The sequence below is a fragment of the Ovis aries genome, chromosome 1 (assembly GCF_016772045.2).
Source record: "Ovis aries strain OAR_USU_Benz2616 breed Rambouillet chromosome 1, ARS-UI_Ramb_v3.0, whole genome shotgun sequence".
Lineage (NCBI taxonomy): Eukaryota > Metazoa > Chordata > Mammalia > Artiodactyla > Bovidae > Ovis > Ovis aries.
The window spans coordinates 277,625,599-277,647,213 of record NC_056054.1 but is presented as its reverse complement, the minus strand read 5'-3'; the positions used below and the strand labels follow the sequence as shown (position 1 = coordinate 277,647,213).

At 42.4% G+C, this 21,615-nt stretch overlaps 1 protein-coding gene across 2 annotated transcripts in view; it reads right to left on the bottom strand.

Moving 5' to 3' along the window:
- The window catches only part of KCNH8 (potassium voltage-gated channel subfamily H member 8), a 462,169-nt gene that overhangs the window by 185,456 nt on the left and 255,098 nt on the right, over window positions 1-21,615 (bottom strand). The window lies entirely within an intron of this gene.

Below are 21,615 nucleotides of genomic sequence, written 5' to 3'. Positions count from 1 at the left end.
GCAAAGCCCACAGTTCTCTCCTTCCATTAACTTAGCAATTTAAGATTTCCCAGCCTCAAGAAGCAGCGGCCCGGTGGCTGTTCTTAACAATCAAATCAAAATGTGACTTTATAATTATAGGTGAAGACTCATCCAGCTCTCTAGCCTCTCCTAAGGATGGCAGTACTCCTAAGCAGCAGTATTTCTTTCTCAACGGCTAATCAAAAACCAGTCAGCATCATTTCCACACAAACCCTTCCTGCAGCTGTGCCTGAGCATTCAACCTCCTGGGGGGCTTGCCAAGCCCAGGGCATTAATATGGTTCATTGAGGTCACCTTTGTGGCCACTTAACAAGTTCAGCAAATTAAATGTGGGACAGCCAGTTAACTTTGAACTTCAGATAAAAAAACAAATACTTCTTTAGCATAAATGTGCCCCATAAACATGGAGACTTCTTTTAGTACCACAACCATGCTCAGACGATCAAGCTCTCAGGAGACACCCAGAGAGTCTAGAAAGAGTCAGAAACAGACCAACCAGCACCATCTGACAAACAAGAGGCCAGAAGCGACTGGAAAACTCTTCTGAGGGCTTTTTACAAACATAAGAATGCTTTTCTTAAACCTACTGTTCAAAATGTTTCCTTCTCGTCTCCCTTTATGTTTCTTTTCCTTTAAAGTGACTTAACCTTGTTAAGCTTCCATTTCCTTATCTATAAACTGGAATAAATATTATTAAAATTTCATTCTTTATTATACTATGGTATATAAATCTTCCCAGGCGGTGCTAGCAGTAAAGAACCCGCCCACCAATGCAGGAGACTCGGGTTCGATCCCTGGGTCAGGAAGATCCCCTGGAGGAGGATGCGGGGATTGCTCCAGTGTTCTTGCAGGAGAATCCCAGGGAAAGAGGAATTTGATGGGCAATGGTCCACAGAGTCATAAAGAGTTGGAAACGACTGAAGCGACTTAGCATGCAAGCATGCACTCACATAGAGTCAACCTTAAAATACTGTGAGACAAGACAAACAGCGGTAGCCTTTTGCAACTTCCATCTACTTAAAGGGTGTATCTAAGTTTTAAATGAGCTAATGCCAATAGATAAGCTTTAAATAGTCAAATATTTTGTATAGTAACAAAGTACCAATCATTTTAAAAACCAGATTTAACATCTTTCATTGTCTTTGTGAGACCATCTGTTTTATCCAGGCCAATATCTAATTCAACACAAGCAGATCATAATCTTTCCTTACTTCATTTCTATCCTACTGTAGTCAATTTGAAGTCATACTCACTTTCCAATATTCAACATAAATTTATAGAACAAACCAGATACCAGGAATCAAGTGTCTTTATGCTGAATTCTGCTTCTACAAGTATGATCTTCACCCTATTCATGTTAGGTTTTCTTCAATCATTGCACTCTATCACTAAATTTCATTTTGCTTGGAAATGTAGACTTAGAATTATGAATCGGTGACAGCAGGAAGGCTAAAATTTTTCTTTCACCTCCTTGGTTCTTTTAACCGGCTGAGTAGTTAAAATGAGACAAGAGATTGGTGGGAGAAAATAAAATTTAATTACATATGTACACACAGGGAATCTGTATAAACATGGAAAAGTCCAAAGACAGGCAGAATAAGATATATGTTTCATTGTGGACTAAAGAAGAGAGGTCAAGGGTCCGGGACCTCAAAAAGAAGGGATGCAATTCACAGGAAGATGAAAAAAGAGCAAATGTTGGGAAACAGGTTTCCTGGGCCAGGTAGAAATGGAAGGTGGCGCACTGAGAAAGCGAAACAAGCAGGTTTTGCCGGCTTCCTCCCGATCTCACTTGCCTAGTTCCCACGGTACTGTCTGTCTCTCTGGTGATATTTCTTTTTCCTGGAATAGGCCCCCTATCTAAATCCTTTTAGGCAGCTCAGGGAGAGGTGACAAAAATAACTTCCTGAGTCTTCTGTCCCTCCCACGTGCGAATACACACATTCAGGGTGGCCGGCTTTGCTTGCCTCCGGCGCGTGGCCGCAGCAGAGCTTATGTGGCCTTGCCCCCTTGCCAAGTTCCTCGTCATTCCAGGCGTTTGGTCTTCATGGTCTCTCCCGCTTTCCTACCGACTTGTCTTCTCCGATCACAGCCTTGTGACCCATAGCTAATATGAACCGTTTCTCCGATTTCAGAACACGCCATAGACGGCTCTCCTGCAGTCCTGGAGCCACATCCCGCGGCTCCCACCGCTCTACTGTCTGGTCGGTTCTCACACCTCAACAGGTCCCCTGCTTCCGTATGAGCTTCCCAAACACAGGGAGAAGGGCTCCAGCTCCTTCAGTGCCCTCCCCATCAGCCAAGCCACGGCAGCAGGCTTCACCAGGCCTGCCTCTAGACAGTTCTTATTAGCTGAGTGACAGGTACGACCTTACATTTTCTGGCGGGCAGTGTGTCCAGCTGAGTCAGGGTTAGCGCATCTCCTTGCGTCTCTGCTTGTCCGTAGATTTCCCTCCTAGGATGCCATTCATAGATAGACGGCATCCTAACACCTTGCTGTCCTTGATGTTTAGTTCCTCAGTCATGTCCGACTCTTTGTGACCCCACGGAGCACGCCAGGCTCCCCTGTCCTCCACTCTCTCCTGGAGTTTGCTCAACTTCATGACCATTGAGTCAGTGATGCCATCCAACCATCTCATCCTCTGCTGCCCTCTTCTTTTGCCTTCGATCTTTCCCAGCATCAGGGTCTTTTCCAATGAGTTGGCTCTTCCTATCAGGTGGCCAAAGTATTGGAGCTTCAGCCTCAGAAACTTTAATACTGAAGCTAAAATCCCAACACCTAACTTTTAGAATTACTGGCCTCATCTCATGCTTAGTCAAGTGCAACATTTGAAAGGTCTTGACAAGCTCTTGGTGTATTTTCAAGGAGTTGGACACAGCACCAAAGCTTAAGTGTTCTTTGTTAATGGTGCCAACTTGCTAAGGATCAGTAAATCCAAAGTGGTCCATACTGTGTAAAAATAAAAGCAGTCCCCTATGCAGCCATTCAGAGAAAGCCATACAGGCCTGCCTTTGGAAATAAGGCTGCTCAACTCAGTCAGCTACATTTCACACTTTGTTTTCTGAACTATGGAAGTATGTGAACTAGTTTCACTGTGTACTAAGGGTCAGGTAATAGTTGGAGGAACTAGAGAAATAAAGATACCGGCTGGTCCACGTCCTCCAGGAGTTCATAGTCTATTTCTGACATGGACACAGGGGGAGAGAGACAGACAAGTATGATACGGGGTTGAAGAACGGACAATAAAGCAGGAGGGAAAGCCAACCCTGACTCACGATCACAGGCAGGAGAAGAGTTGAAGGGTTCATAGACGAGGCCGTAGACGACACTCCAAGAATAAGGACGATTCGCTTGGGTAAAGAGGAGCCACGTGGATCTTCTGCCGTTTTTCCTCCAAGAGTAGAAAGTACGGAGGATGTGAGAATACAGAGGATGTGGAGAGTGAGACAGCTGAGGGGCTGTGAGTGGTCCAGTGCCGGGAGCCAGCAAGGGAGATCCCACCCTGACAAAGGTCATGAGGAAGCGCCTGACAGGCAAAGGCGGGATCAGGACTCAAAGGGATCCACTAGGTCTGCCCGAGCATCTGCCCCGAAACCCAAATCCGTCTGTTTACTGTTTGCGATCCTGTACTCTTCTGACATTAGCGGGGGGCTGTCCCCGACCACCTTTCTCTAAAGAAAATTAACTTAGAGCTCTAGTTAATACGTCTCCTGGGCATAATTGGAGTGTTTCAATTCAAACCCCTCTGACAGCTTTCTAACTTTCCTGACAGGTTTATCCAGACCTTTTACAACTATGCATATGATTATTTACAGCCTCCCAACCACTAGAGGCACAGGAAGCTTAAAATATTCTAGGAATGTAGAGCCTTTTGAGGAGTTAAAAATCAGTAGAATAGAACTGGTTAAGGTTTTCGTTGTTGAGCCGATACTTGCTGCCAAGTTTTCATATCTTTTATTTGCTGTGTCCCCAGGAGTGCATTAATTAATATAGTTGGTATAGAGAAAAGACAAGTAGCAACATTAGATCTTCGAGTTAAGCACTTTCTTTGTTGTAACCCATGCACCTTTGTTCTGTAAGGATGTAACTTTATTTAGTACTTTGAGGGTGATGCAGATTAAAGAAAAACACTTCAAGGGAAAATGAGTTTTCTGGTCGATTAACATTTATCAAGGAAAAAAGCCATAAAATGTTAACAGGCCTCCTGGCCAGAAGATAATGTAACTCACCTGAGACCTTTTGTATACAAAACGGTATGCAGAAAGAAAGCCTGGTATCGACAAAGGTCAGGACTGCTGCCCCTGCGTGACTCTGCGTCTTCCATTATGTAAAACTTCGGGTATATAAGCACCTTTTGAAAATAAAGTTATGGGGTTTTTGCACAAGCTTGGCCTCCCTCATGTCAATTCTCTCTGTCTCTCTTTCTCCCTCTCCCTCCCTCTCTTTTTCAGGCTGATCCCTTGGAACACAGAGGCTCTCTGCATTCACTTTTCTGCCCGGGCTTCTAAGACCCACGTGAGAGGGAGCCCAAGGCGGGGCACACTCTGCTATTCAAGCAGGCGCCTGTGGCCTACGTGAACGCAGCAAGTTCTTGTCTTGAGACTTTATTGGCTTTTTGTGTAAACCAAGGAATATCAGCCTCTTTCTCTCCTCTATTTTCTTAACTGTTTTCTTATCTCTCTATATATCTCTAAGTCTATAAATCTATATCTATATACCTGTCTTGCCTCACTGTCCACGCTTCGGATACCCTAGAATCAACTGGGTCTGGACCCCGGTGGTCCGGTGTGGCTGGGGTCACAGAAGGGAGGAGCGTGTGGTGATAGGTCAAAGGTTAGAGATACGAAGTCCAAACCATGGAGGGCTTTCTGTGCTCTGCTGAGGAGCTGCCAAGTGTAATCGCGTGGGTGGCATCACACTGATCTTCAGTGAGTTAGATGAGCGACCATAATGTTTTCAGCGATTTAAAATCTTTAAACAATTTCACAAAATATTCAATACGTATTTGGTTTTCTAAATTATTTATATATTTATATTAAAATGATAGGGGTCCTCCTAAAGTAATGAAAATAAAAAAATAAGCAAATGGGACCCAATTAAACTTAAAAGCTTTTGTACAACAAAGGAAACCAGAAACAGGATGAAAAGACGGCCCTCAGAGTGGGAAAAAAAACTGCAAACAAAGCAACTGACAAAGGGTTAATCTCCATTAATCTCCAAAAGATGCAAGCAGCACACGCGGCTCATATCAGAGAGACAGGCAACTCAGTCAAAAGACAGGCAGAGGCCTCAGCAGACGTTTCTCCAAAGACGTACAGATGGCCAGTGAAAAGCTGCTTAACACCGCTTATTATTCGAGAAATGGAGATCAAAACTACAGTGAGGCACCACCTCACACCAGTCAGAATGGCCATCATCAAAAAATCTGCAAACAGTAAAAGCTGGAAGGATGTTGAGAAAACGGGACCCTCCTCTACTGTTGGTGCAGCTGTGAACTGGTGCAGTCGTCATGGAGAACAGTACGGAGGCTCATCAACAAGAGAGAAAGAAAAGTGCTCTCTGACCCAGCAGTCGCATTTCTGGGCATATTCCATGAGAAAACCACAACTCAGAAAGACGCGCATACCCCAATTTCACTGCAGCACTATTTACAATAGCCAAGACGTGGAAGCAACTTAAATGTCCATCAACAGATGAATGGACAGAGAGGCTGCGGTGCATAAATACAATGGAATATTATGCAGCCATAAAAAGGAACAGATTTGAGTCAGCTGAACTGAGATGGATGGTCCTAGAGGCTGTTATACAGAGTAAACTAAGTTATACAGAGAAAAACAAACATCACATATTAACACACGTGGAATCTAGAAAAATGGTGCTGAAGAACCTATTTGCAAGGCAGGAATACAGATGCAGTTATGGAAAGAGACTGGACACAGCTGGGGAAGGAGAGGATGGGGCGCACTGAGACAGTAGCGCCGAGCATGTCCATCACCACGCGTGAGACAGACAGCTGGTGGGAAGCTGCTGCGTAATATGTCCATCACCACGCGTGAGACAGACAGCTGGTGGGAAGCTGCTGCGTAATATGTCCATCACCACGCGTGAGACAGACAGCTGGTGGGAAGCTGCTGCGTAACATGGGGGCTGTGTGACGGCAGGGGGTGGGGTGTGGGGCGTGGGAGAGAGGTTCAAGAGAGGGGATGTATGCATATTCATGGACGATTCATGCTGTTGTACGGCAGGAACCAACACAACATTGGAAAGCAATTATCCTCCAATTAAAAGTAAATTTAAGAAAACCAGTGGGGGCAATGGGAATAAAGATCATGCCCACGGCATATGCTAAATGCATGAACTGAAATGCAGACCATGAGCCACATAAACAATGCCATTTTTACCTAGAGAACATAATTTTTTTTTATATTGCAAGAAAATATACTTGGAAAGTGGGCTGAGAATGACACAGTAGAGTTCTCATTTGGGTAAGAGACAAATGGAAAAAAAAAACCCTCATTATTTTGCAATAAGTTTCTAAATCAAGAATGCACCATTTTCTTCTGGGTTTCTAACTTTAGTAATGTTCCATTCTTGATTCTCTTGCCTCGCTCGAAACAAGCACTGTTGTTTCATATTTCATGAGCTTGTGTTCCTTCTCATGTCTATTTACAGTAATCTGGGAGGCTCAGGCAGCATCCTTCTCGGATGTGTGCCAAGATAAGCTTCCTAAAAGTGTGCCATCTCACAAATGTTTCAGATTTTAAAATAATTCAGGTACATTGTAAAATAAGTTTTGTGTGTGTCTGGCAAATACAACTCTATTTTTCCCACATATCTAACGTCTTTAAAGAAAGGAATAAGGAACAATAATACAATATTAGTAACATTATTATGTCTGAATTACTCTATTAAATGACTGCATAGTATTTAAAAAAATTCAGAAGGCCATATGCACTTAGAGCCTTCTCACAATGGTTATTATTCTAAAAAATAGGAGCATGAAAAATCACATTGCAAGTGGAGTTTCACTACCAATATTTGCTATAAGGATAATGTAATTTAAAAATGAAACTTTAAAAGTGTTAAATTAATGTTAATATATTAATACTTTTTGGCCCAACAATTCTGTTCCTCAGAATACTTCCGACCACAGGAGTAGGGTCTTTTGCGCCAGACGCTCCTTTCCTTGGAAGGGTCACCAACACACACATTCGTTCCTTGCTCCTCTTCTGTCTTTCCCTGAAGTCATTTCTCGGGTCGCTTTCCTGGCCCCCTCACTTAGGACTGCAGCTATCCCTGCCCCACTCTGTGCTCTCTCTGCCTTCATCAGTTCACCGCTTCTGATATGCTGTTACTGTGCTTGTTTTCTCTCTGGCCTCCTATTAGAACATGCAGGATCTCCATTTGTTTCACTGCTCCATCAGCTTCTAAAACAGCACATGGCAAGCAATAAGCGTTCAGTACAGATGTATGTTCAGTTCAGCTCAGTTCAGTCACTCAGTCGTGTCCGACTCTTTGCGACCCCATGAATCGCAGCACGCCAGGCCTCCCTGTCCATCACCATCTCCCGGAGTTCACTGAGACTCATAGTTAGTGACTAAGCATATTTTTCACAGAGATGTTCAATGCAGTTTTTTATTTGAGGGGCAAGAAAATAAAAATTTTCCTAAATGGGTAACAAATCAGACGTGATTATGAATACAGACTAGCTCGTTTACATGGCAGAATATCACGCAACTATTCAATGTTTAGAAATACTCATAAAAACACAGAGAAACATGTATATTAAAATGTGACTTTAAAAGGCGGCACCAAAATTTGTGCAGACTATGATTATAACCACGTGAAAAGGAGAGAAAGCAGCAACCAGAAATATTTACTGTTGGAATGGCCATATTGGAATGGGTGTGTCTGAAGGCCACTTGCCTTTCTCCACTATTCCTATTTAAAGTTTCTATAATTAGCACAATATATCTGAAGAGGAGAAAGTAAACTAATCAAAAGAAAAGGTCTTGAAAGTGCAGCGTTTTGGTTTGTTAGAACACTGTCATTGAGGGTGATTTTGTTCATAGCAAAGAACGGTGAAAATATTTCCCAAAAAACCTGGTTAATAGGAAATGGGGGTGAATAAAGTACTTTTAATAATCAGACATAAGCCTATTATTCGAGCCCAAGGAAAGCAAGAATTGCTATTTTTGAATGAATCAAATGAGGAAACATTTTGTCTTGTAGCTTCACGTGATTAAGGAAAACACGGTGGTCACCTATTAGCAGCTGATTTATCTCAGCACTGCCTCCTCCCATGGGCCATGGAACATCCAAAGCAGCAATGATGAAAGTATAGTCCATTTGCAAAATGCACGCAAGGTTAGTTTTTCAGTGCTTAATTACACACCTTCAAGCCAAACTATTTTGGGACTCCTAATAACAATGATGAAATTGAAACAGTAGTACCTTACTTTTCAGGACACTGTCTTCCCCCTCCTGCCCAAGGCATTCTGACATATAAAATCTCTCCACTTTTAAGATAAGGTGCAGGGTATGGTACATTTCTCTGGGAATATGAAGGGGCAGGGTAATTTTCTTTTTTTGGTTTAATTATTGCCATGTTCTCAGGCTTAGACTTATTCAGCAGGAAATGGCTGGTAAGTAGCCAAACAGGTACTGATTCATTTCCAGCTAATTTTCAGTGCAATACATTTCATTTATCTAATATTCCAAATATGTTACCTGTGAATGTAGGCACTGGGAATACTCTGGTAGTTGGGTTAAAATGTCTTTGCGAGACAAGGGTGAAATCTGAGCCCTGCTATGAATGTCATCTTGAGTTGCTCTTAGTAAGAGACCCTGTGACTCCATTCAAGATCAGTGTGAATGGCCAAATGGAGTAATTCAGCCTGCTTCTGGCTTTGGGTTGTGGGGCTGTAGCTGTGCAGACGTGGGGATGTAGGGCTGTGTGGATGGACTTCCGTGGCCACCCTGTATTTAAAAGGCAGAAAGAAATTAACAGGAAGAATGGGTCCAACAGAGGGAGGGAGATAGGAGGGAAGGACTCAGACACTAAGAGATAGAAAGATGCTAACTAACCAACGCTTCTGAATGCGCAGTCTGGGGACACCAGGATGCCCAAATCATTCAGCGGCAGAATTTACTGCAATTCCATCATCTCCATGAAATTCCAACTTCATTTACTCTTCAAAGTCTTTCCCTCCACTATCAAAGTCTATATTTTCAATTTTCAGTCATTTAACTAAGGGGGGAAATAACATCTTTGCACTTTTCAGGAAAGCTAATGTAAGTTGGGGTTAGTTGTACAATGAAATGGCAATAAAATGTCTATATACTTTCAAACTGCACTGAGATTTATTTATTTTGCCTTAACAGAAAAGACTCTAATACTTTGGTCACCTGATGTGAAGAACTGACTCATTGGAAAAGACCCTGATGCTGGGAAAGACTGAAGGCGGGAGGAGAAGGGACGGCAGAGGATGAGATGGTTGGATGGCATCACTGACTTGAAGGATATGAGTCTGGGCAAGCTCCAGGACTTGGTGATGGACAGGGAGGCCTGGCGTGCTGCGGTCCACAGGGTCACAAAGAGTCGGACACAACTGAGCAACTGAACTGAACTGAAAAAGGCACTCAAGAATCCTGAAACAATTAAAGCTGTTGAGGCTTGAGTTTCTACTGGAGAGGAGCGAACTGGAGTTGAATGGCATAAGAACAGTATTCCTTGGTCCACATTAAACAGAAAAAGGCTTCCTGGTGGCTCAGACGGTAAAGCGTCTGCCTGCAATGCGGGAGACCCGGGTTCGATTCCTGGGTCAGGAAGATCCCCTGGAGAAGGAAATGGCAATCCACTCCAGCAGTCTTGCCTGGAAAATCCCATGGACGGAGGAGCCTGATAGGCTATGGTCCATGGGGTCGCAAAGAGTCGGACACGGCTGAGCGACTTCACTTCATACAGATCGGGCACGTGAAGAGAGGCGATTGGGGAGAAGTTTCACAAAGCAAACATGTATTTAGAAATACTATCAGAAGTTGAACACAGATCCAACAAAATCCTGAAGTTGTTGAATAGACAAGTTTGTTCCTCTAAAGCTGGTGATTAAGGCTTTAGCTAAGGTCTTCCTTCCTGCCTGTAGTACTGTAAGCCCAGCTTCCGTTCTCAAGCCTCATAAGACCCGGGCGAAAGAAAGGAAGAGGAGCTGAAATGCAGAGCATCTCAATTCCTTGTTCCTAGAAGGGCTGATGAAAGATCGGGAAAAGACAGGGGAGTCATCACCTCTAATGTTGTCGGGGAATCATTCAATTCATGCCAGGCCACGACACTGCAGATTAAAGATACTTGATTTAGGTAGTCATAGGGAGAAGGCAATGGCACCCCACTCCAGTACTCTTGCCTGGAAAATGCCGTGGACGGAGGAGCCTGGTGGGCTACAGTCCATGGGGTTGCACAGAGTCAGACACAACTGAGGGACTTCACTTTCACGTTTCACTTTCATGCATTGGAGAAGGAAATGGCAACCCACTCCAGTGTTCTTGCCTGGAGAATCTCAGGGATGGGGGAGCCCGGTGGGCTGCCGTCTGTGGGGTCTCACAGAGTCGGACACGACTGAAGTGGCTTAGCAGCAGCAGCAGCAGCAGCAGAGTGACAGTATTTGAGATCTGCTCTTAGCTCTTCTAAAGGGTGCTGAGCCAAGTCTCTAGGAGGAGCTGACACCCTTCAGTGGTAAATGATCCCCAGGCACCTGTGTTCCTGAAAGCTAAGGATGTGGAATATTCTGGTCTATTTTATTCTTATGATCAACTGGATTTTCAGTATGTATTAAAGAGTGCTAATTTTCCGAAAATAATGGATAGTAAAATAAACCAAGGCAGTCTCATCACTACTGACACAAGTGTGAGTGATTTTGTTTCTTGATATAATTAACTCAATCCTCATAAGGACGCTACTGTTTTTTCCCAACTTACCAGTGAGTTTCAGTCCTAGCTTGGCCAGTAATTAGCTAGGTCTTGGAACATTTCTTACTCTTTCTCCCCTTTCCTTCTTATCTATAAACAGACCTAAATTATGTCACAAGGTAATAATTAAAATTAAATGGCATGAAGAAATAGAGTCTGAGACAGCACAATTTGATGACATGAGGTGAACAGAACTTGTGGCTAACAAGTACTGCAGACAAAAGGAGAAAGAAATGAACTAATCAGAAATTATGAAAATACAGACGTGCACTCATAGGAAATACTGCATTTACAGGAATTCTGGTCTTTTGGTCGGGGTTTGGGGTGAACTCATTTGGAGATACATAAACTGTGATCTAAAAGCCCCAAACAAATACCAAATGATGGTAGCGATGACTAATGTATTAAAGTCAAACCTGTATATTTCTAAAATAGTATCTATGTATTATACTGTCCCCTCTGAGAACCAGTGAACTAGAGCTACCTAAATCAGCACGGAGTGTAATCTTAAAAATATAACATTGAGAAAAAAATGCCATTCTAATATGCACGGGGTGTTTGGCATTGTAATGACTGGGGAGGGTGGCTGGTGGGCAGGGGGTAAGAAGGCTGGATGTTCAGACCTCGAGGAGACTACACAGTGCAGGACTGCTTGTTAGCTCTCAGGACTCTCAGCCTCCTTTCATGACAAAGTTAAGTGCAGGGTAAACAGAGAGTACAGTTGCATACCCTGTTTCCTTTGACCTGTAGCTTTCTGAGGACTTCTTAGAGAGATCAGCTTGGTCAGAGTTACAGATTTATGGTGAAGCCTATGCTTCTAAGCCTTTGTGGTTATAACTGCAGGTAAGAAGAACACACAAGTCACTTCCTAGATAGGCTCACGGTAAAATGACGGGTCAGAAGAAAGAGCACTCTATTTTTTTGAAACAGATATTGCCCAGTACATGGAGTCGTGGTGAATAGCAGAGTAATTAATTATTTTATTTTTAGAGTGATAGATCTATCAGTAATGGAATATCTAATTAACAGTGTTTCCAATAATAGGAGCATTACCGTAAATACCCTACATTCAAACCTACAAGTTGCTCACTTTCAAAGATGCAAGCGTGCGTTCACACGTCAAATCACGTAAGTTAGGGCACACGTCTGGCATACATTGCCGCGTGCAGGCACCCTCTACAAGTGCTTCTGTGCAATCCACTGTGTGGTACTGGGTCGTGTGCGGTCGTTCAGTGTCTTCACTTCAGGCCCGGACGTCTGGAGGCGGTGTGAAAGCAGCAGGGACGAGCCGGGGTCTCCTGCTACTGAGGGTCCTTCAGCTCTGCCGTCTCCCAGCCCCTCTTCCTCCTCCTGCCCGTTCCCTCGATGCCAGCCCCTGTGTGCCACCTGCTGTACTTCCTACCATACTGTCAGATTAAAAGGGTTTCTGTTTTTTTGCACTTTTTAAAACGCGACACTTGTGTGAAGAGTGTTATGAACCTGTCGCAGTGCATACTGCACACCCAATTGTGTTAGTTGAGTATCTAGGCTAACTTTGTTTATGAAAAAATTAGACTTAATGAAAGTGCTCTCAGAAGGAAAATCATTTATATGTACGGGCCTTCACTGTATTAGATGACCTAGCAAAGAGCCTAGAGGTGAAAAACTTCAGCTTCCTGTTCTGCTAACAACGCCTTCTTTCCTATGTCTCTCCTGATAATTAAGGTCAACTGCGGAACACTCTGTAGTTCTTCTTCACTTTCTGCCATAAAGGTGTCTTACAAACAATTTATTTGAGGAGGAAGAGAATAGATAGGAGATAGATAGGAGAGATTCAAGCTCATAATTCACATTTATATTCTGACAAGCAGAATCACACTCAGATACTTTGTTTATGGTGACTCTATCAGGGAACAATAGTTTTGAGTGAGATTTCCCAAAACAGGGTTACTGAGTGGTCAGAGAAGAATTAGCTGATAAATAAAAATAATTTTAGGAGATGATGGATTAATAACAGGTAAACAGATTTCTTTACACTGAATTTCTCAGAGAATTTATAATGCTGAAGTATACTGTGAATCTCCAAAAGGGATATATTACCTTCCAACTTTAAATTTGGTTATACATTGATATTTATTTTTCATGGAACATTTAATTTTTCCCCATTTAGCAAATAATCTCATGTATATATAGTGGTATAAATAAAAGAATATTTTGAAAAACATCATTTTTTTTTTTTGGCTATATGAAAATCTTTCCTTCCCAAATCTCTTGCTGAACTAGTTTTTAACAGTTCTGACCCATTGATTATAAGATGCCAATTTAATACACTGATCTATAAATAGATGCAGAGCAGGCAATGGCACCCTACTCCAGTACTCTTGCCTGGAAAATGCCATGGACGGAGGAGCCTGGGAGGCTACAGTCCATGGGGTTGGGAAGAGGCTGACACAACTGAGCGACTTCACTTTGACTTTTCACTTTCATGCACTGGAGAAGGAAATGGCAACCCATTCCAGTGTTCTTGCCTGGAGAATCCCAGGGACGGGGGAGCCTGGTGGGCTGCCGTCTATGGGGTCGCACAGAGTCAGACACGACGGAAGCGACTTAGCAGCAGCAGCAGCAGCATAAACAGACTGTGAACAATATGTGAGACACGCTCGTGAGATTCATCGCACACACCGCTTTCTGTGCACGCATGCTCGGTCGCGTCAGTCGTGTCTGACTGTGACCCCGTGGACTGTGACCTCGTGTCTGACTGTGACCCTGTGGACTGTGACCTCGTGTCTGACTGTGACCCCGTGGACTGTGACCTCGTGTCTGACTGTGACCCCGTGGACTGTGACCTCGTGTCTGACTGTGACCCTGTGGACTGTGACCTCGTGTCTGACTGTGACCCCGTGGACTGTAGCCCACCAGGCTCCTCTGTCCATGAAATTCTCCAGGCCAGAATACTGGAGTGGGTTGCCATGCCCTCCTCCAGGGGATCTTCCCGACCCAGGGATGGAATCCAGGTCTCCTGTATTGCAGGCAGATTACTGCTGAGCCACCAGGGAAGCTCACATACCACTTTATTTAGTATTAAACAATATAAACCCTGCCTTCATATTATAAAAATATATTATTAGAGGCAAAACACTTTTTATTCCTTGTATTTGACTGAGTTCTCAATGTTCATTTTTAGGCCCCTGTGTGAAACATTTAGAATACAGGTCCTGGAGGAATGTACTTTAAGAAAGGTTAAACTATTTTTCCAGATATTTTATTATAAACTATAGATGAATTTAAGCTCATTTAAAAGAAGAAAGAGCAGGAGTATCACAGTAGGGAAAGAGCAGAGATGTTTTTAGTGCTTATAAAAATAAGTCAGTCAACTAGGGATTCCAGGCAGAAGTCACACTAAAGCTGTTGGCGAGTCCCAAATTATAAAGTCTGTGCTCGCTTCAGCAGGACATATACCAAACTATAACGTCATCTTTATGGAAGCCAAACCGCATAAAAACAGGAGTGGGTGTCCACTCTTTCCTCACGCAACTAGAAAGAGACAGGTATTGTTTTCCTAGAAAAAACTCTCGCTGTCTGCAACACAGTAGAATTGGTGGTAAGAAAGAAGAGCAGAAGGTTTAAGGGCAGCTATCAGAGGGTAAGCCGCACCCCATGAGTTTAGTAGAGGAAAGCAGGCTTGGGAAAAAAGAAGAAAACAACATCTTTCTCACAAGTGTCGGTTTCCCTGAGCAGAAACAAGACACCGTCTATCAGTGAGCATGGAGGGGCAGAAATGGCTTCCAAGCCTAGAGATGCCCAATATCTAAGAACCAGGAAGAGAGGGAAAAAAGTTCAAGGTACAGCCTTGTCTCTATAACAGAGTTGAAAACCAGCTGCAATAAATATTCATTAAGCAAATACTCAGGCTTAGATATGTTGAATGATTGCCCAAGTCCATGAGCACTTTGACGTGATGGTGAGGAGACTTTTTAGAGCCCTGATTTACATTTTTCTTGGGTGGGTGGCAGAAAGCATCAAAGTTTAGCAAAGTAGAAGGACATAAAACTAATGGGCTGGCATATGGACACACCCCGTTTGTCTTCAATCTTCATTTTTTCTTTTGTTTTTTAATTGCGGTAAACTTGACGTATAATATTGTATTAGTTTCAGGACTACAATACAATGATTGGGTATTTGTATATACTGTGAAATGATCACAATAGATCTAGTCCTTGGTACAAAGTCCCATAATTTTTTTTCCTTGTAATGAGACATTTAAGATTTACTCTCTCAGCACCTTTCAAACAGACAATAGAGTATCATTGACTGTAGTCTCCATGCTATGCATTATATTCCCGTGACTTTTAAATTTTATAACAAAGTGTGCACCTTTTGGCCCTGTTCACATATTTTGCCCACCTCCCAACACCCCCGTTCTCAAGCAGGGGTCCGCAGCCCCAAGCCCAGGGACTACTCCCTGCCTGCAGCATGTTAGGAGCCAGACCACACAGCAGGAGGTGAGCACCGGCTGACTGGGAAAGCCCCATCTGCCGCTCCACACGGCTCACATTACCCCCCGCACCATCCCCCTGCCCATCCATGGAAAGTTTTCTTCCAGGAAACTAGTCCCAGGTGCCAAAAAGGTTGGGACCACTGGTCTGTGGCAACCACCAAATTGTTCTCTATTGGTTTGGTTTTCCATAGCGCAATACCCTCAAGGTCCATCCATGTTTTTGCAAATGGCAATATTTCATCATTTTTTAATGGGTGAATAGTATTCTACTGTGTAAATGGTTTCCCCTTGGTATCCCTGGAGAAGGGATAGGCTACCCACTCCAGTATTCTTGGGCTTCCCTGGCGGCTCAGCTGGTAATGAATCTGCTTGCAATGCGGGAGACCTGGGTTCAATTCCTGGGTTGGGGGCATCCCCTGGAGAAGGAAAGGCTACCCACTCCAGTATTCTGGCCTAGAGAATTCCATGGACTATACAGTCCATGGGGTCACAAAGGGTCAGACACGACTGAGTGACTTTGACTTCACTCAGTATCTGTAAGGAATTGATTGGTTTCAGGACCTCCAGGATACTAAAATCTGTGGATTCTCATATTTCATAAAAATGGCACAGTATTTATGTATAACCTACACATATGCTCCCATAGACTTTAAATCATCTCTAGATTAAGTACTATACCTAATATAATGAAAATGTCATGTAAAGACTAATCACTGTAAATACAATGTAAATGTGATGTAAATGGTTGCTGGTGTATGACAAATTCAAATTCTGCTTTATGGAAATTTCTAAGAAAATTTTTTTGCTCGAATGTTTTTGATCCACAGTTGGTTGAGACTGCAGATGTGGCACCCGTAGATATAGGGGCAGCACCTTTTTACGCCCAGTGGTCCATCCGTGGAGACTTGGGTTACTTCTGCGTCTTGGATATTATAGATAACGCTGCAGTGAAGATAGAGGCACAGATGCTTTCTGAATTAGTCTTCTCTGTCTCTTCAGATTCGTATCAGGGTGCTCTCCCAGTGGCTCAGTGGTAAAGAATCTGCCTGCCAACATAGGAGACTCAGGAGACGTGGTTTCAATCCCTGGGTTGGGAAGATCCCCTGGAGGAGGGTGTGGCAACCCACTCCAGTGTTCTTGCTTGGACAATTCCAAAGACAGAGGAGCCTGACAGGCCATAGTCCATGGGGTCACGGAGTCGGACACGACTGAGCGACTTTCACTTCACTTCACTTCACAGCAGTGTTCTAATTAGATTTTTTGAAGCATCTCGGCACTGTTCCCCACAGTGGCTGCACTGATTTACATTCCCACCAACAGTGTGTGAGGTTCCCTTTTATCCACATCCTCACCAACACTTGCTATTCTTGCCTTTTTGACAACAGTCATTTTAACAAGTGTGGTTTTGATTGGCATTTCCCCAAGGAGATCAGTCCTGGGATTTCTTTGGAAGGACTGATGCTAAAGCTGAAACTCCAGGACTTTGGCCACCTCATGCGAAGAGTTGACTCATTGGAAAAGACTCTGGTGCTGGGAGGGATTGGGGGCAGGAGGAGAAGGGGACGACCAAGGATGAGATGGCTGGATGGCATCACGGACTTGATGGATGTGAGTCTGAATGAACTCCGGGAGATGGTGATGGACAGGGAGACCTGGCGTGCTGCGATTCATGGGGTCGCAAAGAGTCGGACATGACTGAGCGACTGAACTGAACTGAATGATTAGTGATGTTAGTCGTCTGTATGTCTTTGAAAAAAATGTCTCTTCATATCCTGTACTCTATTTTTAATTAGATTGTTTTCCTATTATTGAGTTGTAATGAATTCTCTGTATATTTTGGAATATCAGCCTCCTATCAAAAATATGGTTTGCAAACATCTTCCATTCACTAGATTGCCTTTTTATTTTTATTTTTTGGTGGTTCCGTTCACTGTGCAGAAGAAGTTTTCTGGTTTGATGGAGTCCTACTCACCGACTCTTGCTCTTGTTGCCCTTGCCTTTGGTGCCTGATCCAAAAAATCCTCACCAAGACTGAAGTCAAGGAGCTTATTGTCCATGGTTTCCCTCGGAGCTGTGTGGTTTCAAGTCTCACACTCAAGTCTTTAATCAACTTGAGTTTACTTTTGTGCATGGTATCAGATAGCAGCCTATTTTTATTCTTTTGCATGTAGCTGAAGAATACCATTTTCCTAATACCATTTATTGAAGATACTGTCATTTCTCCATTGAATATTCTAGCTTTCTTTATTTAAAAATAATTGATCATATATGTGTGAGTTTATTTCTGGGCTCTCAATTTTGTTCCATTAATCTATGTGTCTGTTTTTATGCTCATATGATTAATATATGTTCATTTACCACCCTTATGTCAGAAAGTGAAGAGGAACTAAAAAGCCTCTTGATGAAAGTGAAAGAGGAGAGTGAAAAAGTTGGCTGAAAGCTCACCATTCAGAAAACGAAGATCATGGCATCTGGTCCCATCATTTCATGGGAAATAGATGGGGAAACAGTGGAAACAGTGTCAGATTTTATTTTTGGGGCTCCAAAATCACTGCAGATGGTGACTGCAGCCATGAAATTAAAAGACGCTTCCTCCTTGGAAGGAAAGTTATGACCAACCTAGATAGCATATTCAAAAGCAGAGACATTACTTTGCCAACTAAGGTCCGTCTAGTCAAGGCTATGGTTTTTCCTGTGGTCATGTATGGATGTGAGAGTTGGACTGTGAAGAAGGCTGAGCACCGAAGAATTGATGCGTTTGAACTGTGGTGTTGGAGAAGACTCTTGAGGGTCCCTTGGACTGCAAGGAGATCCAACCAGTCCATTCTGAAGGAGATCAGTCCTGGGATTTCTTTGGAAGGAATGATGCTAAAGCTGAAACTCCAGTACTTTGGCCACCTCATGCGAAGAGCTGACTCATTGGAAAAGACTCTGATGCTGGGAGGGATTGGGGGCAGGAGGAGAAGGGGACGACCGAGGATGAGATGGCTGGATGGCATCACGGACTCGATGGACGTGAGTCTGAGTGAACTCCAGGAGGTGGTGATGGACAGGGAGGCCTGGCGTGCTGCGATTCACGGGGTCGCAAAGAGTCGGACATGACTGAGCGACTGAACTGAACTGAACTGAACTGACCCATTTCTGTGAAAAGAGCCCTTGAGATTTGGGTAGAGGTTGCACTGAATCTGTAGACAGATTAGATAATATAAACGTTTAAATAGCATTGAATCTTCTGATTCTCGAGTGCAGAAAGTTTTGGCCATTGTGTCTTCTTCAGCTCTTCCATCAGTGCCCCAGGATTTCATTCACCAGGACTTTTATTTCGTCATTAAGTTTATTCCTTTGATACTTTATTCTGTATTTTTTTTTCTTGGCAATTGTAAGGGGAATTGTTTTCTTTATTTCTCTTTTTGAAAGTTCATTGTTAGTATATAAAAATACATCAGATTTTTGTAAATTGATTTTGTACCCCCACAAATTTCCCAGCATAGCTACTAGCTCTGATACTCTTTTGGTGGGATCGTTAAGATTTTTCTAGACATAAAATTGTATCAAGTGCAAGTAACACTTGCACTTAGTTCTTCATTTCCAATCTGGATGACTTTTACTACCATGTCTTGCCTAATTGCTGTGGCCAGGACTTCTAACATTATGTCAAAAAAAATAGTGGTTAAAATGGGGTTTTTTTTGGTCTTGTTCCTGATCTCAGAGGAAAAGCTTTCAGTGAATATACTACGATGTTAGCAGCGGGATTATCATATGGCCTTTATTAGGCTGAGGAACATTTCCTCTATACCCACTCTGTTAAGAGGTATTTCTTTATCATAAAGAATGTCAGCTTCTTTCAGATGCTTTTTCTGCATCTATTATGATGACTATGTGATTTACATTTCTCTTCATTAGTGTGGTGTATCACAGCGGTTGTTTTTTAGATGCTGAATCCTTCTTACATCCCTGAGATAAATTCCACTCGGTCACGTGTATTCTTATGATGTTTTGTTGAGTTTGTCTTGCTGATACTTTGTTGAGGATTTTTACGTATACGTTTATGAGGAATATTAGTCTATAATTTTCTTGTGTATGTGTGTGGTACCCTTGTTTGTTTTGGTATCAGGGTAATGATAGTCTCATAAAATGAGTTTGATTTTTTAGAAGAGTTTCAGAAAAATACATATTTAATCTTCATTGAGTGCCTGGTAGAATTCACCAGTGAAGTCACTTGGTCCTGGAGTTCTGTTCGTTGGACAGTTTTTGATTTCTGATTCAATCTCCTTATTACTAACTTGTCTATTCAGGCTTTCTATTTTTTCACAATTCAGTCTTGGAAGATTACATGTTTCTAGAAACTTTTCCACTTTTCTAGGTTGGCCAGTTTGTTGGCATATAATTGTTCACAGCACTTTCTTCTGATCCTTTGTGTTTCTTTGGCATCAGTTGTGTCTTCTGTTTCATTTCTGATTCCATTTGAGCTTCACTTTCCTTTTTTATTTCCTTAGTGAATCTAGCTAATGGTCTGACAATTTTATCTTTTCAAAGAACTGGATCTTAGTTTCACTGACCTTTTCCACTTTCTTTTTAGCCTCTATTTCATTTATTTCTTCTCTAATGCTTTTCTGCCTTTTTCTAAAATGAGGTTTTGTTTATCCTTTTTCTAGTATTTTGAGGGTGAAAAGTTAGGTTGTTTATTTGCGATGTTTCTGTTTCGAGAGGGAGTCTTGTATCACTGTGAGTTCCCTTCCTTTTTAGAACTGTTTTTGTTGCATTCAGCAGATTCTGGCGTGTCGTATTCTCATTTGTTTCACGGCATGTTTTGATTTCTCCTTCGATCGTCTCATTGGCTCCCTCACTGTTCAGTAGCGTGTTGTTTAATCTCCACGCATTTAAGGCTTTTCCAGTTTTCTTCTTCTTCTTATTGTATCTGATTTCTAGTTTCATACCATGGGTTCAGGAAAAAATGCTTCCTGTGACTTCAGTCTCCTTATTGAGACTTGCTATGCAGCCTAACATGTGATCTATCCTGGGGAATATTCCACGTGCCCTTGAGAAGAACGTGTCTTCTGCTACTTTTGAAAAGGATGCTCTGTGCAACGTGCTCATTGCATCTGGCCCAATGTGTTAAGGCCAATGCTTCCTTCTCGACTTTCTTTCTGAATGGTCTATCCACTGACGTGAGGGGAGTAACAAAGTCCCTTAGTATTATTGTGTTGCTTCCTACTGCTCCCTTTAGGTCTGTTAACATTTGCTTTGTGTATGTAGGTGCTGCTATGTTGAGAGCATAAATATTTATTAATACAAGTGTTATATTCTCTTGGTGGATTCATCCCTTCCTCATTATGTAACGCCTGTCTTTGTCTCTTCTCATCATCTTTGTTTTAAAGTCTGTTTTGTCTGACATAAGCACGGTTATCCCAGCTTTCTTTCTGCTTCCATTCGTGTGAAGCGTCATCTCCATTCCTTGGCTCTCAGTCTGTGTGTGTCGTTACATCTAACGTGAGTTTTTCTTGTAGGCAGTATGAAGATCAGGCCTTATTTATTTATCCGTTCAGCCATCCTATGTCTTTTGGTTGGAAGACTTAGTCCGTGTGCAAAGTGATTATCAATAGTTATGTACTTAACGCTATTTTGTTAATTGTTTTGTAACTGTTTCGTAGTTGCTCTTTCTTCCCCGTTCTCTCTCCTTGCATTTTAGTGGTTTCCCTACGATTAAACTCCTTTCTCATTCATCACCATTTGTGTATCTACTCTAGGCTTTTGCTTCGTGGTTAGCATGAGGCTCACATAGGACGGCCTAAATAAAACACAGTCTATTTAAGTTGATAACAAGTCCAGTTTGAGCACATTCTGAAACTCTATTTTTACTACCCCCCTATGTATTCTGTTTTTGATGTCACAATTTATATCTTTTTATTTTGTGTATCCCTTAATTATTATAGTTATAGCTATTTTTAAACCACTTTTATCTTTTAACCTTCATATAAGCTTTATAAATCACTAAGAAAAACCTTTACTTGATAGAATTTTTACTTTCACATATTTTTATTACTAATTAATACTCTTAAGAAGTCCCTTTACACTTCTTGTAAGACCATTTTAGTGGTATGAACTTTAGCTTTTGCATGTCTGGAAACTATCTTTCTTTTGATTGATGGAT